This window comes from Pantherophis guttatus, chromosome 2 (genome assembly GCF_059756535.1).
Source record: "Pantherophis guttatus breed Tessera chromosome 2, ASM5975653v1, whole genome shotgun sequence".
Taxonomy (NCBI): domain Eukaryota; kingdom Metazoa; phylum Chordata; class Lepidosauria; order Squamata; family Colubridae; genus Pantherophis; species Pantherophis guttatus.
In genome coordinates, this window is record NC_142064.1 from 244,012,365 (window position 1) to 244,031,397 (window position 19,033).

Genomic DNA, 19,033 nt, shown 5'->3' on the forward strand with positions numbered 1-19,033 from the left:
ATATTTTTTCCAATTTGACAGTTTACAACTGTTTCCTCCACCCTATTCCCTGGGTCATCCTTTAGGATATTTTCTGTCATTCTTAGTTTTATGGACTGTTGTTTCGCACTAAGTAGCCCACACAGAGCTTTGAATCACTGACAAATTTAATCATTTGTTTTTTTCATTTTATCTTCTCCAGCAAAGGACGCATGAGACAAAGCAAAATTCATCTTATAAAGTCTTTTGTGTAATGGCCTTATGGGCATAATCTTAAAATGCTTCCCAGCTTTATAAATTATAGTTACTCATCCCAATCAAATGTGGACTTGATTGTACAATGTAGCAGTATATTGTCTGGAACCAAATATTGGTTAATTTGTAGAAAATACTGAACCATAATTTAGCCGCAATTAGCTCAACATGTTGCATGGGGCCATCAAATATGGTTAGCCTATGGCCCAGTTATGTCATGCAAACTCAGAAAGATGGACTGAGTAAAACATGATATCAGCTGCAGAAACATTTGTACGCCAACTGTGATGAATGCATGCAAAGAAATGAAGGTGTAATTGTGAATGAAAAGGGTAAAAAGAACGTTAAAACAAATGATTTGGTATCATCTTGATTGTTGTGGCAGCGTATGAAAATAGAAAACAATAGACTGGTGATAGTTGCATATTACATTCCAGTCAAGGTTGATAATGGAAAAATAGGGATGGGTTTTGAACAAAGGTTGAATGAATGCTTTGTGATATGAAGGGATGAGAAGGGAAAGCACAGAAAAAGTGATTGGGCTATTTGCATAACCACACATTAATTAGAATGGTGACTGGTTGGTAGACATTAGGGATGAATTTTGATCAAAAGTTGAATGAATGAGGGGTGCTTGGTGTTCTGTGAGCCTCTTTGTTTTCTTTCTCTTGAGATTAAACCCCATTCCTTACTAGCACTGATAATGTTACCTAGTTTCAGTAATGAAATGTCTGCAAGAGAACAACCAAGCTCAGAGACCACCAAGGATCCTTCATTTCAACCCTGAGTTCCAAATATGTTCCTTCATTGGTTGAATGAATTTGTCCTGGTTTAAACAAAAAAAAAAAAAAGATATGTGCTATAAAGGGATGAGTGGTTAGGAGAAGAGAAAGTACAGAAAAAGTGACTAGGCCATTTGGATGTCCAAGAATGAATTAAAATAGTGACTGTTTGGTAAACATCTGCTTAGAAAATGATCTTGCTGGCTGAACTCCCAGATTGTTTCTATTATTCTTTCCCTTAAGAGAAAAACATCACACAGAGTAGGAATCAATTTTGGGAATGCCTTGTGCAACCTCTCACAGATGACTTCTGATTTGGCAGAATGTCGTTTGTGATAGTCTCCACCACCATGCTACCCATTACTCTTATTTACCACCCCCTTCTCTCTTTTTTTAAAATGCAATTTAGGGGGATTGAGCAATTAGGTATCTCCTAGAAGTGCTGGATTTAAATTTCCATCCAGTAACGTCTGTTATCTGCTATAATGTTTTGAGGGACAGCCAAGCTGCAGGGTTCTATCAAGCTGGTAGCTTGGTGGAAAGAAAAGAATTATCAACCATCAACCAGCTGCAGCAATACTTTGCACACACACATCCCAGATCACTGGTGTTACTGTTGAACACTTATGAAAAAGCAGTGAGGGTGGAACTATTTCAGACCAGCCTTGAAATCTTGTCATTGTCCATGACATTACATTGCCATTGTATAATCCTGTCTGTGAGAATAATTAATCGGTGTAACGGCTTGTCTTCCGAAGCTGTGGGTGCTGCTCCATCACTGGAAGTTTTTAAGAAGAGATTGGACATCCACTTGTCCGGCCTCCTGCTTAAACTGAGGGTAGGACTGGGAAGAACTCCAACGCCTTTCCTTCCAGCTCTGTTAATACTGTGATTTTGTAATTCTTCAAAAAGAAGCATGTGAAATATCATCATTCTATATTAGGGGTGTCAAATTCAAGGCCTGTGGGCCGGATCTGGCCCACGGGGTGTTTAAATCTGGCCCACAGGGCTGGCCTGGAAATAACAAAGGACCTGCCTGTGGTGCCTCTGGAAGCCAAAACAGGGCACAGAGGAGCCACAAGTGGCCTCTCCGTGACCTGTTTTCAGCCTGGATGGCCTTCTGCAACACTCAGCCAGCTTGCACGGCTCTCCCTCAACCCATTTTGGCTGACAAAGTGCTGTAGGAGGCCATCCAGGCCAAAAACAGGGTCTCCCATGCCCCGTTTTGACCAGCAAGCTGCTACAGGAGGTGTCCGTCCTGTCCCACCCACCCACCCACCCCCTCCTGGCCCGCATGCTGATTCAACCCACAAAGAAATCCAGTTTGACACCCTTGTTCTATATAGTTTCTACAAACAATTGAGGGATTGCTGGTACTGAATTTGTTTTACTGTAAAATTTGAAATGTGATAACTTATCTCCATATCCCTTTTGTAACAACCCTGTTCTCCAAAGGATGCCTGCACCTGCTACTTCTAACAGTGGGGCTGGCAATCCTGGCTTGTAGAATTCATAATTACAAGTTTTACACCCTTGATGATAAAAGAAGCAGAGGTTTATTTTATACTACTTCATAGGGCCATCAACTGGATTTTCAAAGATACATAACTAGCTACTAGAAAGAGGGGTGAGAGCAAATGAATGAATTTATTATGGTGCTTTCACCAATACAACAGTAAAGCTGTCTTCTCTCTCTCTCTCTCTCTCTCTCTTTTTTTTTCATTTGCTTTATTTTCTCATCCACAAATAGGAATAAACAAGCTCAAAAGTTCCTTGGAAATAAAAAAAAACCCCACATTAAATAATTGCCTGATTTAGAAAGACCGTATAATTTAGTTAGTAGAAATGTGTAGGTGTTTAGAAGGTTGAGATTCCTACAGTGTATTATTCAAAATACTACCATCTATCTTTCTAAACCAAATAACCATTTAATGATGGGTTATTATTTTTCCAAGGAAATTGTGAGCTTCTTTACTCATATTTGTGGATAGTTAATGTTGCAGGATCCAATCTGGGTCCTCTGTAGGTTTTATCTTCCACAATTTCATATTCCTGCTGGAGCCCATCTTCAGGGAACTTCTGTCTAGAGAGAAGTTCCCTGAAGATGGGCTCCAGCACGAGTCCAAAATCTCACAAGACCTCTGGTCCTGGTAACCAGATTGGATCCTGCACCATTATCCTGGGACACGTATATTCACCTTAATTCATGACAGTTAATATTCCTGTAGTCTCTTTAGAGAGTTGCCATGGATAAGAAAGATCAAGAGCAGCAACTGCTGATGATGCTCCCTATTTCTATGCCTTTATTCTCACATCTGTTTAGATTGCGCTGAAGCTGGTGAATCCCCATTAATAATAACATAAAGAAATTCAAATCGGGTCATATTGTTGGATATCACGCTAAGCCATAATATGATTTGTTGGTTTGGGCTCAATATGATGAATGAATCCAGTCATTGTGACCAATAAAATAGAGGCTCTAGGTAAGTACAATATGTGAACCAAGCTCACTGGAGCTTGCTCAACAAACCATGGTTAAATCATAATGCAACATGTGAACTCAGCCCCCTATATTTATTTTATATACTGAGCCGTGGTGGCGCAGTGGTTAAAGTGCAGTATTTTAGGCTACTTCTGCTAATCACCAGCTGCCATCAGTTTGGCAGATCGAATCTCACCAGGCTCAAGGTTGACTTAGCCTTCCGTCCTTCTGAGATGGGTAAAATAAGGATTTTACCTCATTTTATGAGGTAAAATATGAACATATTGCCCCCAAATTGTTGATTCTGTAAACCACTTAGAGAGGGCTGTAAAGCACTGTGAAGCGGTATATCAGTCTAAGCGCTATTGCTATTATATCCTTGGTTCAGTAACCCAAAAAGAGTATGTTGGCTAGTCAGTGCCCATATTTAGGAGCTGTACTTCCTGTATCTCATGTAGAATGTCTGGCCAGGACCATCGTAGTTCAAAACGTCAGCCAGCGAGAATTCCATCTTTTGCTTCAACATTTTTGACAGAAAAAACTTCCCTTACATTCACATTTGGGGATTGCATATTTGAAAGAAAACAGAGCTGGGAAGCCAAGGGTCACTGGAAGGCTGCCATTGTGGAAGGGCAGCTCAGCAATCGTGTCTGAGAACCACACTGTTTTTCTCACACTGGAGGGGGATGGTGAGCAAGAACTCCAGTGAAGTAATGCCAAAGTGGGAGGAGTCACAATGCAAATGGGAGCATGGCCGACATTTATTTTTAAAAAATATTTCAACCCAGTGTCCGCAAGATAAGACATTACAAGTCATAACCCAGCCTACAAATCTCACTACTGAAATTCAGCAACACGATAGAATTTTATTTATTTTATTTATTAATTTTATTTCTATACCGCCCTTCTCCTGAAGGACTCAGGGAGGTGTACAGCCTGATTAAAAGCACAAAGACAGACAAAATTTAAAAATAATTAAAATTATTAAATAATAGGCTCAATTATAAAACCTCCAAATTTAAAATCCCATATTTAAAACCAATTAAAATCTTTACATTGCTAGCTCGGCCTGGCGGAACAACAAGGTTTTGAGGGCACAGCGAAATACACGAAGATCAGAGATCTTACGAATTTCTGGGGGCAGTTCATTCCAAAGGGCAGGGGCTCCCACAGAGAAGGCCCTCCCCCTGGGTGTCGCCAGCCGACATAATTTGGCCGATGGCACCCTGAGGAGACCCTCTCTGTGGGAGCGGACTGGCCAGTGGGAGGCTACTGGTGGCAGAAGACGGTCTCGAAGATGGTAACCAACACCTTGAATCGCACCAGGAAGACCACTGGAAGCCAGTGCAGCTCGCGCAGGAGGGGTGTCACATGGGCACAAGAATAAGACTGACACATTCCAAATATCCCTCTTACTATACTTACTTATTTAAGAAATTTACATAGCCACCCAAGTCACACACAGTTGACTCTGGGCAGCTTACAACATTAAAAACCACAACACACCCTCACCCTCACACCATGACAGCAGCAATACTTCATTGGCTCCATCTCCATTCAGGCACGCTGATAAAACCACATCTTCAGGGCTTTCAGAAAAACAACAATATGGGGTTAATTTTACCTCTGGGTGAATGATGTTCCATAGGAAGATTATAGGATACAGGGCAGTGATGGGTTTCAAATTTTTTTACTACCGGTTCTGTGTGTGTGGCTTGGTAGGCATGGCATGGCTTGGTCGGCGTGGCTTAGTGGGTGTGGCAGGGGAAGGATAATGTAAAATCTCCATTCCTACCCCATTCCAGGGGAAGGATACTATAAAATCTCCATTTCCTCCCCAATCCAGGGGAAGATAACTGCAAGATCCTCATTTCCTCCCAATCAGCTGGGACTTGGGAGGCAGAGAATAGATGGGGGTGAGGCCAGTCAGAATTTTTACTACCGGTTCTCCAAACTACTCACAATTTCCGCTACTGGTTCTCCAGAACTGGTCAGAATCTGCTGAAACCCACCTCTGATACAGGGTCTTGCTTGTCTGCCTGCTTTCTTCCTCCTTCCCCATATCTTTTTCCTAGTATGCCTCTTGGATTCTGAACCAGAGGGACTCTCTTGCCTTTTCTGATCAGCTCTTTAAAATGTTAGAGATTTCATCAGTCTTAGCAAAAGGGAATAAAGATTGCTGGATCACTCCACAGACGCCGCAGTAATCAACTAAGCACTTTCAGAATGCTAAGCAATAATTTTATGTGTGTAGGTTTGCCAATTGTTGAGCTACACATTCTGTTGACTTTTAATTCAGAAGGGATAAAAGGATCTGCACATTGTCTACTCAGCCTCTCTCCCTCCAGTCATCTCCAGTAGTCCCATTCTTTTTTTGATTGTTGACATAGGTTTGTGGTTTTGTTCCATAACAAACCAGGGAAGGCAATGGAGACAAAGGGACTGTTGGAACAGCTGGGTGATCAGGACAGCTTCTGAGTCATCGTGGCTGTTCTGGCCTATTAATGTGACCAATGGGATTTCTAGCCTGATAGCTGGCAGCAAACACAACCAAACACATCAGCTGCTTCAGTCGTTAATGATATTGTTATACCAGGAATGGCAAAGAAGCAATTTGCAAGCTGGACCTGGACTCCTTAAACAACTTTATTTCATGCCAGCAACCCATTAAGTTTTAATTGAAGTAAAATTTCAAAATCTCATTTCATCAGTAAAAACAAAAGAACAATCCTTGATTATATCTATGGAGATTCTCAGCCATCCTGGCCATAGTTATCCCAAAGGTGCTTTTTTCAAGAGAAAACTGGACTTTCTGATTTTTCTTTGAAGACATTTCACTTCTCATCCAAGAAGCTTCTTTAGCTCTGACTGGATGGTGTGGAATGGAAGGATCTATACTCCTTGCAGACAGCTGGACATTTGCATTCTTCGTCTTCAAAGAAAAACCAGAGAGTCCAGTTTCTTCTTGAAAAAGCACCTTTCAGATAATCCTTGATTCTAATCAGACATTCCATATTCATGTTATTATGTTTATCACTCTTCTTCCTTCCAAGGAGTTCAGGGCAGCAGAGTATCTCCATTTTTATGATAGTATCTATGCTGTCTTTACCCAGAAGGATGAGGACTGCACATATATATGTCTGTAGAGAATGCATGATGGAGGAAGCAGGGGTGGGTTCTACTTACCTTTACTACCGGTTCGCAACGGGAGCACGCACACTCACTTTGTGCATGCGCACTTCTGCGCATGCACAGATCATCAATTGTGATGTCCGGGCGGGTGGGCGGAGCCTCCCACCGCTTTTACTACCGGTTCTAAAGAACTGGACAGAACCGGGAGCAACCCACCACTGGGAGGAAGGCAGTTTATATATGTATAGTCAGAGGCACCTGTAATAGGAAGAAAAATTTTGAAAAGCCTCACAATGGGGCTATGATTGTATGAATGAACTCCCACTTGTTTTATTTGCATCATACTTGCACTGTTTTGATCTTCTATGGTTATATATTCCTATGTATAAATTTTATTTGTTGAACTACAGGGAACTCTCTAAGAGTTTCATGTTCTGTTTAACCCAAGTCAGCCAGGTCCTGAAAATAGTCTTAATCAATTCTCACTATTGTCAAGACTTAAAAGAGATCTCCAGGTTTTTTTCAGCAAGAAATCCTGTCAAGTACGGTTAGGCTGAGAGATGGTTGAGTGGGAATTTCAATTGAAACCTCTGTAATCTTAGATCAACACTCTAACCACAACACTGTGCTTAATTATGTCACGTTTAGGAGGAGGGTTGGATTCTGTGTTTAATCATATAGAAGATCTTTTACTTATATTTCCATGACCCTTAGGTCTATATATTCCTTATTGTTTGCCCTTTTGGTTGAACCACACCTGCTTTGATATGGAGCTTAGCTACCACTGGATTTAGTGTAAGATAAATTTGTGAAGCAAAACAGATGCACATATGGTCACTTGAAAATAGTCCTGGAAACATACCAGTGGGCTAACCCAGTACTACCCAACCAATTACAACTTTACTGCCTATTTTATTTCCATATCAGTGCAGAGGACAACGTATGTATGTGTAACAAACCATCTCATTTCTTCTCGGGTTTTCATTAGCAAGGGACCAGACTGCCTTAAAACTAACCAACGTGATAGACTTGCAGTGAAGGTAATTGGTTTTGATGGCCTGCCGATCTAATTGAAAGGCTGAGGTTCATGCCTTTGGAAGTAATATGAAGTTGTAAGAGATGTTATTGAACAAGCTGTCTCTGAAACAGATAAGTCGTTCCAGAAATGGGTCTTGCTTGATTGTCTTTCTTTTAGAATTCAATACCATTCGTTAGATGGAAAGAAATCCTGTTGCAAGGATGAAACAAGGCCTATGAGTCAGAAAGTTTTCCTTTAAAAAAAAAAAATTCCTACCTACTTTATCCTAAGTTAGGATTTTAAAAGATTAGGCTTTTTGCACGATCACAGATGTATTTCTTGCTGGCAATATCTGTAATGGTACTTCCATTTCTGATTAATTTAAAGTGTGTGAATAATTAGCCATTAGGTAGATTAAGGAGATCAAAGTACTTTTTAAGTAGTGCTTTCTAATACTTAAAGTCTCAACATTAAGTTACCATTAATTCCCCTCATGTAATTGTGGTTCATTCTGTTAGAATTTCCAGGTGCCCCTTTAAGTATTTGAGCCTTTGAAACAAAATTGATCTGCGTAATTTATGGTCCCATCCCTTTGCTAATCCTGTTGTATTGGCTTATTATTAAGAGTCAATAGGTTTTTCAGACAATCACTCAGAATTCTCACTACCCCAATTTCCTATTTACCATGAAGATGTTGCATTCTCACAAACCTTATGTGAGATACAGTACTCTTATAAGACATAGAAGATTTCATGGCTTTGCAGAGGATCATATGACTTCTGAGATGAATACCCCAAATCATCAGATGTCAGCAAGCTTGTGAGATCTCAATCATTTTAACTGTAGGAAAAGTACTTTAATTCACATGAAAATGGAAGAGGACAGAGTAAAGTATCTTCAGATACAACAGCAGCCAGTGACGTTGGCTGAGAAATGCCATACTGTAATGTTCATGAGAAGGTTTGAACCTGCATCTCCTCAGCCCATATCTAGCGTTTTAGTCCAGGTAGCCCAGGGCTGTCAAACTCCCGGCCTGTGGGCCAGATGTGTCATGCACTGGCCATGTCCATGCCCGGTTTAGCAAAGGGGGAAAAAGACTCAAGTGACGACGCTGTGATGACATGAGTTTGACACCCCTGAGTTAACCAATCTGACTCCCTCCTGTTTTCAATTGCAGTTGACATCAAAAATTGTGCAAAAGAAACCTAGTTATTCCTCCAAAGGACCAAGCTGCTTTTACAATATTTGTTACAGGGACAAGGCTCTGTGGAAAAAAAAGTTATTTTATTTTATTTATTATTTCATTTTTTATTTTTATTTTGCAGCTGTATTATTTTTACAAGTAACTCAAAGCGGTTGAATATACTTAATGTTCCTTGTTCCTCCTAGTTTTCTTTCAATGACAATGCTGTGAGGTGGGTTGAGCGGAGAGAGAGTAACTGGCTCAAAGTCACTCACCCAGCTTTTAGCCGTAGTGGCACAGTGGTTAGAATGCAGTACTGCAGGTTACTTCTGCTGACTGCCAGCTGCCAGAAGGTCAGCAGTTCAATTCTCACCAGGCTCAAGGTTGATTTAGCCTTCCATCCTTCCAAGGTCGGTAAAATGAAGACTCAGATTGTTGGGGACTGACTCTGTAAACTGCTTAGAGAGGGCTGTAAAGCACTTTAAAATGGTATATAAGTGCTATTGCTATTTTATGCCTAAGGTAGGACTAGAGCTCACAGTTTGCTGATGATTGGCCCAAAGTCACCCAGCCAGCTTTAATGCCTAAGGTGGGACTAGCCTGATGGCCTTCACCATTACACCAAACTGGGCCTCAGTGGACTAAATACTACCTTCCTTGTAATGTTCTCTATCAGATGAGATGGAGCAGAAGTTTCTGTATCACCAGCATTTGACGGTATTGCCAAGGAAAAGCCAAACCATTTCCCTACTTTTTCCCTGTGTGATAATTGAAACTTTCATCCAGTTATTTGAATATGTGAAATTGATGTTAATTATCCACTACTATAAACCCTGCATTGTGACAACATCAGGCTTTTGCCAAACGATGGAAGGTGTGAACTTTGCCCTCATGTTTACAATCACTTTCCTTGGTTGTATGCAGAAATTTAGTCATACCATCTGGAACATTTGATGAGCCAGGAACCAACCAATGAAGCTCTTTATGAGACATACAATGGGAGTTTCAGCACAGATACAGGGAGTTCTTGACTTACGATCCCAATGGAGGCCAAAATTTCCATTGCTAAGCAAGACAGTTGTTAAGTGAGTGTTACCCCATTTTAGAATAGAATAGAATAGAATAGAATTACAGAGTTGGAAGGGATCTTGGAGGTCTTCTAGTCCAACCCCCTGCCCAGGCAGGAAACCCTATACCACTTCAGACAAATGGTTATCCAACATCTTCTTAAAAATTTCCAGTGTTGGAGCATTGACAACTTCTGCAGGCAAGTTGTTCCACTGATTAATTATTTTAACTGTCAGGAAATTTCTCCTTAGTTCTAAATTGCTTCTCTCCTTGATCAGTTTCCACCCATTGCTTCTTGTCCTGGCCTCAGGTGCTTTGGAGAATAGTTTGACTCCCTCTTCTTCATGGCAACCCCTGAGATATTTTACAAGCTTACTTGCCACTGTTGTTAAGTGAATCACTGCAGTTCTTAAATTAGTACAGGTAGTCCTCGACTTATGACTACAATTGACCCCAGGATTTATGTTGCTAAGTGAGAAATTTGTTAAGTGAGTTTTGCCCCATTTTATGACTTTTCTTACCACAATTGTTAAGTGAATCACTGCAGTTGTTAAATTAGTAGTATGGTTGTTGAATGAATCTGGCTTCCCCATTAACTTTGCTTGTTCGCAGGTTGCAAAAGGTGATGAATGATCTAGAACACTGCAACCGTCATAAATACGTGTCAGTTGCCAAGTGTCTGAACTTTGGTCACGTGATAGTGGGGAATGCTGCAATGGTCGTAAAGTGTGAAAAAAAAAAGTCACAAGTCACCTTTTTCAATGTCGTTGTAATTTTGAACGGCCACTAAATAGGCAGTTGTAAAACAAGGACTAGTAGGATATTTTCTTATTTATGTATCTCTTACAGGAGCTAGGATTTGTCCGAGAAGACGCAGAACATCTAAAGCACTTTCTATTTCCTATGTTTCTCAAACGGTTGAGGCAAATAGTTCACAGCGAAATATTAATGATCACTGAAATCATACAAATAAAATTTCTAAATAGCAATAGCACTTAGACTTATATGCGGCTTCACAGTGCTTTACAGCCCTCTCTAAGCAGTTTACAGAGTCAGCATATTGCCCCCAACAATCTGGGTCCTCATTTTACCCACCTCAGAAGGATGGAAGGCTGAGTCAACTTTGAGCCTGGTGGGATTTGAACTTCCAAATTACAGGCAGCCGGCAGGCAGCAGAAATAACCTGCAGTACTACATTCTAACCACTGTGCCACTGTAGTGGGTTACTTTAGCTTTCCCCCCTGCAAGAACTGCTGCCCACAGTCACTAATTTGTCTTTAGGAGCTCTGTATTTGATATTATCATTCAAGTAAGTCAATAGAGGACTCTAACTCTGTTTATTGGCCATTACAATAGCTACCCCCTCTAGATACGTTGAAATTCTCAGAATTCCAAACAAACATGGCCACTGGGAATTGTAGTTCAGATTCTTTATATGAACACCAGTTTGGCAACTGATTATGTACAGCTTCCAACTGCGTTCTGTGCATTACCACCAAACAACTTGTCCCACCTGTAGATATGCTGAATAGATGGCACAGTCCTCGGTACAACTAGATTTGATCCATTTTTAACCAAGTTCATTAAATGTGTTTTCTTCTTTAGGCTTCTGATAAAAAGAAAACATAAGATTAAAGCTACCCAGTGAAATGCTGTAAAAATAATCCCAGCAAATGAAAAATTAATGATTGCAAAACATGAAAAAAAAAAATGGAGAAGGAAGAGGCTGAAATTTTGCCAATTAAAGCTGCAGTTTGTCATATTTTATCTGTAAGTCAAGTTAGTTGAAATTATTTTTTTTAAAGCTGTGGACATTGTAATCTAAAATATCTGCCTAGCCTTAAATGGGCTTTGAATCACACCAACTAAAGTTGGATACAGGCACACAGCTGCTGTGAGAAATTAGCTCTTTCTTACTTATGGTTTTTCTAGAATGTATTCACTTCCTGTGACAGAGTCTCCAGTTTTCTTCTGAGATTGGTTTTGAGATGTTTTGCTAAGTGGCTTTCACAGACAAGCATACAAATCCTACCTATTCTATAAATATCTTTAATTTAGACAGATAGCTAGAATGGTCTTTACCAAAGAGATGTAGAAGGTGGGAAGGGATTGGTCATGGCTAGTCTAGTGAAGAGAAGGACCAGGGGAGACATGATAGCAGTGTTCCAATATTTGAGGGGCTGCCACAGAGAGGAGGGGGTCAAACTATTTTTCTAAAGCACATGAAGGACAGACAAGGAATAATGGATGGAAACTGACCAATGAGAGATTCAACCTAGAAATGAGGAGGAACTTTCTGACAGTGAGAACAATCAACCTATGGAACAACTTGCCTTCAGAAGTTGTGGGAGCTTCATCACTTGAGACTTTCAAGAAAAGACTGGGCTGCCATTTGTCAGAAATGGTGTAGGGTCTCCTGCTTGAGCGGGGGTTGGCCTAGATGACCTATAAGGTCCCTTCCAACTCTGTTAATCTGTTAAATAAATCAATCAGATATCATGGTAGTAGACAAGGACCTGAATACAGCAGTGGTAATAGATGCAGGTATGTAGGGCTGAGAAGGTAGAGATAGATAATGATAGATAGATAGATAGATAGATAGATAGATAGATAGATAGACAGACAGACAGACAGACAGACAGACAGACAGACAGACAGACAGATCATTCAATCAGAATAGAACTGGGAGGGACCTTGGACATCTGTGATTCCAACACCCTGTTCAAGCAACAGACCCTATACCATTTCAGACAGACATTTCAGACAACTTCTGAAGACAAGTTGTTCCACTGGTTAATTTTCCTTACTGTTAGGAAGTTTATCCTTAATTCCAAGTTGCTTCTCTCCTTAATTAGTTTCCATCCATTGTTTCTTGTCTTGCCTTTTGGTGTTTTGAAAAATAAATTGACCCCCTCTTCTTTGTGACAGCTCCTCAAATGCTGGAATACTGTGAGGTGATAGATAGGTAGATAGATAGATAGATGGATAGATGGATGGATGTCTTCTGGTTCTTATCTATTACCATGATGTCTGGTTGATTGACCAGTCCCTACCTGTCTGTCTGGATCTGGAAGTCCCACAGGAACTTAGATGGATAAGGCAAGACAATATGGCAAACCACTTCTGAAAAACCTTGCCAAGAAAACTGTAGGGAGTTATCCAGACAGTCTCTTAAAATAGGACACAATTGAAGAAAAGAATTACAAAATGCATCAACTGCATTGCATCCTGACAGCTTTCAACAAGAAGAGACCTAGCTGTCAAACAGTCTTTAATGCTGCTCTACTACTTACTAAAGGATTAGAAGGGATATTATTAAATATACCGTGTTTCCCCAAAAATAAAACCCTGTCTTATTTTTTTTTGAACCCTGAAATAAGCGCTTGGCCTTACTGTATTGCCATGCGCTCAAAAGCCCAATTGGGCTTATTAGCAGGAGATGTCTTATTTTGGGGGAAACAGGGTATGGTCTGAATGAATTAGGATGAACAAGGATGTGCAGAGGCTGTAATGTAAATTATGTTGATTAAATCATGCTGATGTCTATGGTTGCTCCTCACCTGTAAGCAGGTTTTTCTTTTTGAAGGTTTTTTTTGGGGGGAGATGAACCCTTAAAAGATGGGATCAATAAAATTAAAGCAAAAAGTTAGCCTGCCATATTTCTGTTTGGGAAGTGTATACATGTGTAAGAGGGAGACATATATGGCTGTATTATATCTTTGTGTTCTAAATGGAGGTTTTTCCCCTCCCCTATTTACATGCTTTTCAGCCACAGGGCAGTAAGTGTGGAGAACAAAATAGAGAGATGTACTGTACCGTCTATCAGAACAGGAGCCAAAGCAAGGGTTTTTGAAATTTCAAGAGTGTGTGGTGGGAATTCTCATAAATCCCAATGATACCTTGGTGTTAGATACCCTGAGGTAAATAAGTATGATGTTAGAAGTGGCTGCCTTACTTTGCATCACATTAGCTTCCTATTTAATTAAAAGAACCCATTAAAAATTCAGACGAAACGAGATGTCTAATCGACACAAGGGAAATATCTGGAGACATCTTGCTTCCCGTTGTATAGAAGTTCTCAGCTCCATTTTACGTTTATTGGAGAAATATCTTTAGTTCAGAACGATGCCTCTGTAAGCTCAGCAGCCATTGAAAAAAGTTTTGAAGCAGCAGAGTGACTATATAGCATTTAATTCTCTATCTCTGCAGGGCACGGATTCATAGGACTCATGCAGCTCACGGCCTCTAAGTAGATAACAAACTCCAAAGCACATGCAAGAGCTTTCATCTCGAAGCCAATCCTAAAAATAGCTTAAAATTCACAGACCTGAAAACACGTGAAGGAGCGTGAAAGAGGTGGCTGGGCTTCTAGCAAGTTCTGCCGTGTTAGTGAAATGTACTCTTCAGAAATATCCGACGCAGTTGGTGTGCAGAGAAGAGTTAAACACCCACGGCAACATTGTTCATTCGAAGTATTGTAATATTGTTGAAATCTATAAATTAAGCGCTACTTGATCCTGGCAACAACAACAAAAAAAAAAAAAAATAGAGGAGCAAAAATATGCCCGTGTAATAGGCTTGTTTGTGTATTTATTTATCATTAAAGCTTCAAGGCAAATGCTTCAAGTAAATTTTAAAGCACAAATAAGATCAAGCAATATATACACAATTCTTAAAACAAGGGGTAGGGTGGTGAAGTGAAGAAGTGAGAAAGAGAGAGAAATAACACCAGATTAGGAAGCCAGGCAGTTACAGGAATCCAATTAACAACTTCAGTGAGCCAGAGTAAAGGCTCTGCGAAGAGACTTAAAGGCAGTTAAAATTTAAAACCCTTTAATGAACAGGGCAGTCTTTTGCCTGGCATCTAAAAAAGAACAAACAACAATAAAAACCCCTGCCAGCACTCAAATGTTGGGAAAGTTATTCTATTATCTGAGCAGTATTACAGGCCTTTTGTGTGATGGCCACCTGTCTAACCTTGCACGATGAGGCTTTGATGGACAGGTTCACAATCTTATCTCCCGGTTATGGAGTTGCAACCTATTTTTCTGTTTTCACACCAAAGCGACCTGGAATAGAAACCAACATCATAAATGTTAAGACACCAGAATAATAAGGCAATTACAGGTAGCCCTCGACTTATGATTAGTTGCTTAGCGACCATTCGAAGTTACTGTCAGGTTCCAAGTAATAATCCCATAGAAACAGAAATCCGAGGCAGGCAGATTCCTCAAAGAACAGTGTTATTGGAGATATCATATTGGCACAACTGGTGAAAACTGACTCTAAAAGTTCCCACGGTTTTCACCTAATTAAAAGTGAAAGTCCCCCCCCTTTCCCCAAACAATCAATCAGCACCCCCTCCCCCCACCCACCCCAAACCCAGTTACAAAACTGCATTTCAGGCGCTCAGCAACCATCCCACATTTATTCCATTTGCAGCGCCCCACAGTGACATGACCACAATTTACAACATTGTTGCTGAAAACCAGCCCATAGAGAGCAATGGCTTTGCTTAACTACTGTGAACATTTCACTTTTATGACTGCTGTGTTTGTTTAATGACTGCCACAAAAGATGTTTGTAAAATCAGGCCAGTCATGCGATAACCCACTTTATGACATCACAAGTTACGATTGTAATAGGCAGACTCCATTATGGCCATAAATCAAGGACTACCTGTATACATTTATAGATCAATAGCTGTAGATTGGAACATTAAAGACAACTATGAGTGTTGTTGTGTCTTAAAGAAAAATATATTTATTGAAAATGTTACTTACTTGGTAATAATCAGGTGCCTCAGAACCTTTCCCAACCCTAATGACTGAAAAGAAGTCATGCATTCTCTTGTTTACGTATTTATCTCCAATTTTTACGAAGTGCCACATTTCATTGTGACTCCAAGTGGTCCATCAGAATAAAAGAGCTGAGATAATGAAATAATTAAAATAATAAACCCAAAGATGCCTCCTCTGCAGATACCTCAATAGAAACAACCAAGGCTCTACTAAACCACTCTATTTTATAAGCAAAAGAAACCTCTGAAGGGGTGTTATTCCAGAGGAAAGGAGTGAATAGACAAGCAGTGTTTTGACCCCCTTATGTACTTCAGGGAAACACACAAATTTGTGCTGGAAACTATAAAGTAAGCACAACTTAATTTGTCAGTTCAAAATAGAAAATCCTAGGCCAGTTAATATTGTCAGCGCTCCAAGTAATGCACCCATTAAAAGCAGAACTCCGAGGCAGGCAGATTCCTCAAAGAACAATTTAATGGATACATCATATTGGCACAACTGGTGAAAACTGACTCTGAAAGTTTCCCCCTTCCCCAAGTCATCAGTCACATTGTCAATAGAGGTGCTGGCCGGTTGCTTGGTTACTTCACTCCTCCTCTCCCAGCTACCTGTTGGGATGACCTTGGTTCCCACAGGAAAACTTTTTGTTTTGACTGTAAAACCCCAGCTAACTATTCCCCTGTTCCCTCTTCTGCCTTGTGGCAATCCTGAAGCCACAAAGATGGTCTCAGCCAGGTCCACTTCAAGGTTGACAAATATACATTGAGAGCCCACTTAGTTTTCATTACAAACAAATGGATAATTAAACAAATCAACTCATAATTTTCATTCAAGACATATTGTTAATGACAAAGTATTATCCTCACCATCAGTAGTGATAAGTGTACAGTTGCAAGAGCTGAAAGTCCAGGTTATGGACAGATCATCATGCATAAAAGATCTATCTATCTTGTTAGGAGTCAACATCAACTGCAAGAGGGATCTTGGAGTCCCAGTGGGCAATCACTTAAATATGAGCCAGCAATGTGCTGCAGCTGTCAAAAAAGCCAACGCAATCCCAGGCTGCATTAGTAGAGGGATAGAATCAAGATCACATGAAGTGTTAATACTACTTAATAATGCCTTTGTAAGATGACACTTGGAATATTGCATCTAATTTTGGTTGCCACGATATAAAAAAAGATGTTGAGATTTTAGAAGAAGTGCAGAAAAGAGCAACAAAGATGATTAGGGGCTGGAGGCTAAAACATAAGATGAACGGTTGGAGGAATTGTCTAGTTAAATGAAAAAAAGGACTCTGGTGACATGATATCAATATTCCAATATTTGAGAGGCTGCCACAAGCAAGAAGGGGTCAACTTATTCTCCAAAGCACCTGAAAGCAGGACAGGAAGCAATGGATGGAAACTAATAAAGGAGAGAACCAACCTAGAACTAAGGAGAAATTTCCTGAAAGTGAGAACAATTAATCAGTGGAATGACTTGTGTGTACTCCAACACTGAAGGTTTCTAAGAAGAGATTGGATAACCATTTGTCTGAAATGGTATAGGGTTTCCTACCTGAGCAGGAGGTTGGACTTAGAAGACCTCCAAGGTCCCTTCCAACTTTGTTATTCTGTTAACTTGATGGCACAAAATCAATCAATGATTGTCCAGTACAATTCTCAACCCCTGAAAACCCATTTGGTCATTTTTGAGTTCTCTAAAAGATTGGAGTGTAGGAATGCTTTACCATTTTCACAAGGCAAAGCTATACTGTATATTGGTGCTTAGTTTCATAGTTCCCCCTTTTAAATGACTTTACATTCTTTGTGGAGTAGAGTGTTGTTACAGGAACATAAACATCTGCATTAAGAGAAATTAAGAGTGTACATCAAGTACTGTTGTCAGTAACAGAAAGTAATCTTTAGTGAGTAATCTTTCTTTTTGTTGTGGCTCTGTCCTCCGAGCCTATCTTATCAGAGGAAGAAGGCTCCGAACATGAAGGAGAGGAGACGGTCAGGCCTCCCTCTCCAGGACCCTCCTCTCTGGCAATGCCTCAGGTGTCTCCTGAAGGAGAAGAGATTGGCCAGGAGCCAGGTGTTTCCGAGCCGTCAGATAGTGACAAAGAAACATTGTGGTTGGACCCACGCCAGCATCGGAGAGACAAGCGGGCGCAGCAGAAAAGGAGGCATGCCAGAGATTAAGCTGAGTCACTGGACCACACCCCACAGGCTATAAAAGGGAGTGTGGTGGCCATTCGGACTCTGTGACAGACAAAGCTAATCTCTGGCGAGGCACTTTGCACCTTCGGACACAACACCTATTTGCTGTGGATTTAATTACAAACTGGACTATTCAAACTGTGTGTATTTTTGTCTGTGTTATCGGAGTAAAAGTTCTTGGCAGGCAGCCACGGAGTTGCTGCCAAGTTCCTTATCACTGACATTGAGTGTTTGAAGAGTTTATTTAACCCTCGGCTAGCTGGTTGGGTGTGTGCGTGGTACGGGGACAGAACACTTTTAAGCTAAAGAGCAGTTCCTAAAGTACAGCATTTGTGAAAAAAATACAGTGTGAAGAAAGTATAAAGAAAAAAGAAATCAATATGAGTTGTAAATCGGTAACAGCTTGTTTTTCTAATGGCAAAAACTTGCTTCACTGGGCTACAAAAGGAACTTGTTAGTATGCGTAATTTAATTTCAAAGGAACCTGTGAAAGCTTTAAAGCATTACAGAAACCTTTTTTCCCCACAATGAACTAGCAACTTGTCCACCTTCTTGTCATCTTGTTCTTATTCTTACATGTGTTCATGATGCTGCCTGAACGGTGACAGAATCGTAGAAATGGAAGGGCCACGTAGGATATTGGAATCCAATGGGCCATTCCAAATTACAGTAAACTGAATTACACCACCCTAGACATCGCGTCCTAGGGACGCGGTGGCTCAGTGGCTAAGACGCTGAGCTTGTCGATCGAAAAGTCAGCAGTTCAGCAGTTCGAATCCCTAGTGCTGCATAACGGTGTGAGCTCCCGTTACTTGTCCCAGCTTCTGCCAACCTAGCAGTTTGAAAGCATGTAAAAAATGCAAGTAGAAAAATCGGGACCACCTTTGGTGGGAAGGTAACAGCGTTCCGTGTGCCTTTGGCATTTAGTCATGCCAGCCACATGACCACAGAGACGTCTTCGGACAGCGCTGGCTCTTCGGGTTTGAAACAGAGATATAGCACCACCCCCTAGAGTCGGGAATGACTAGCATATATGTGCGAGGGGAACCTTTACCTTTTAGACATCTATCTAACTGAACACATCCAATAATGGATATGCCATCATATCTCTAGGTATTTGGTATCACCA

The 19,033-nt window shown here is 40.6% G+C and overlaps 1 protein-coding gene and 1 long non-coding RNA gene across 22 annotated transcripts in view; one reads left to right on the forward strand and one right to left on the reverse strand.

Moving 5' to 3' along the window:
• Positions 1-19,033, forward strand: part of CADPS (calcium dependent secretion activator) — a 453,285-nt gene that overhangs the window by 41,299 nt on the left and 392,953 nt on the right. The gene's annotated exons all lie outside the window — the stretch shown is intronic.
• On the reverse strand, positions 11,410-15,145 carry LOC148115562 (uncharacterized). The gene is made up of 3 exons (XR_015732696.1): positions 14,877-15,145; positions 14,227-14,416; positions 11,410-11,508 (listed from the first exon to the last, which is right to left on the reverse strand). It is a non-coding gene; the product is annotated as an uncharacterized LOC148115562 (long non-coding RNA).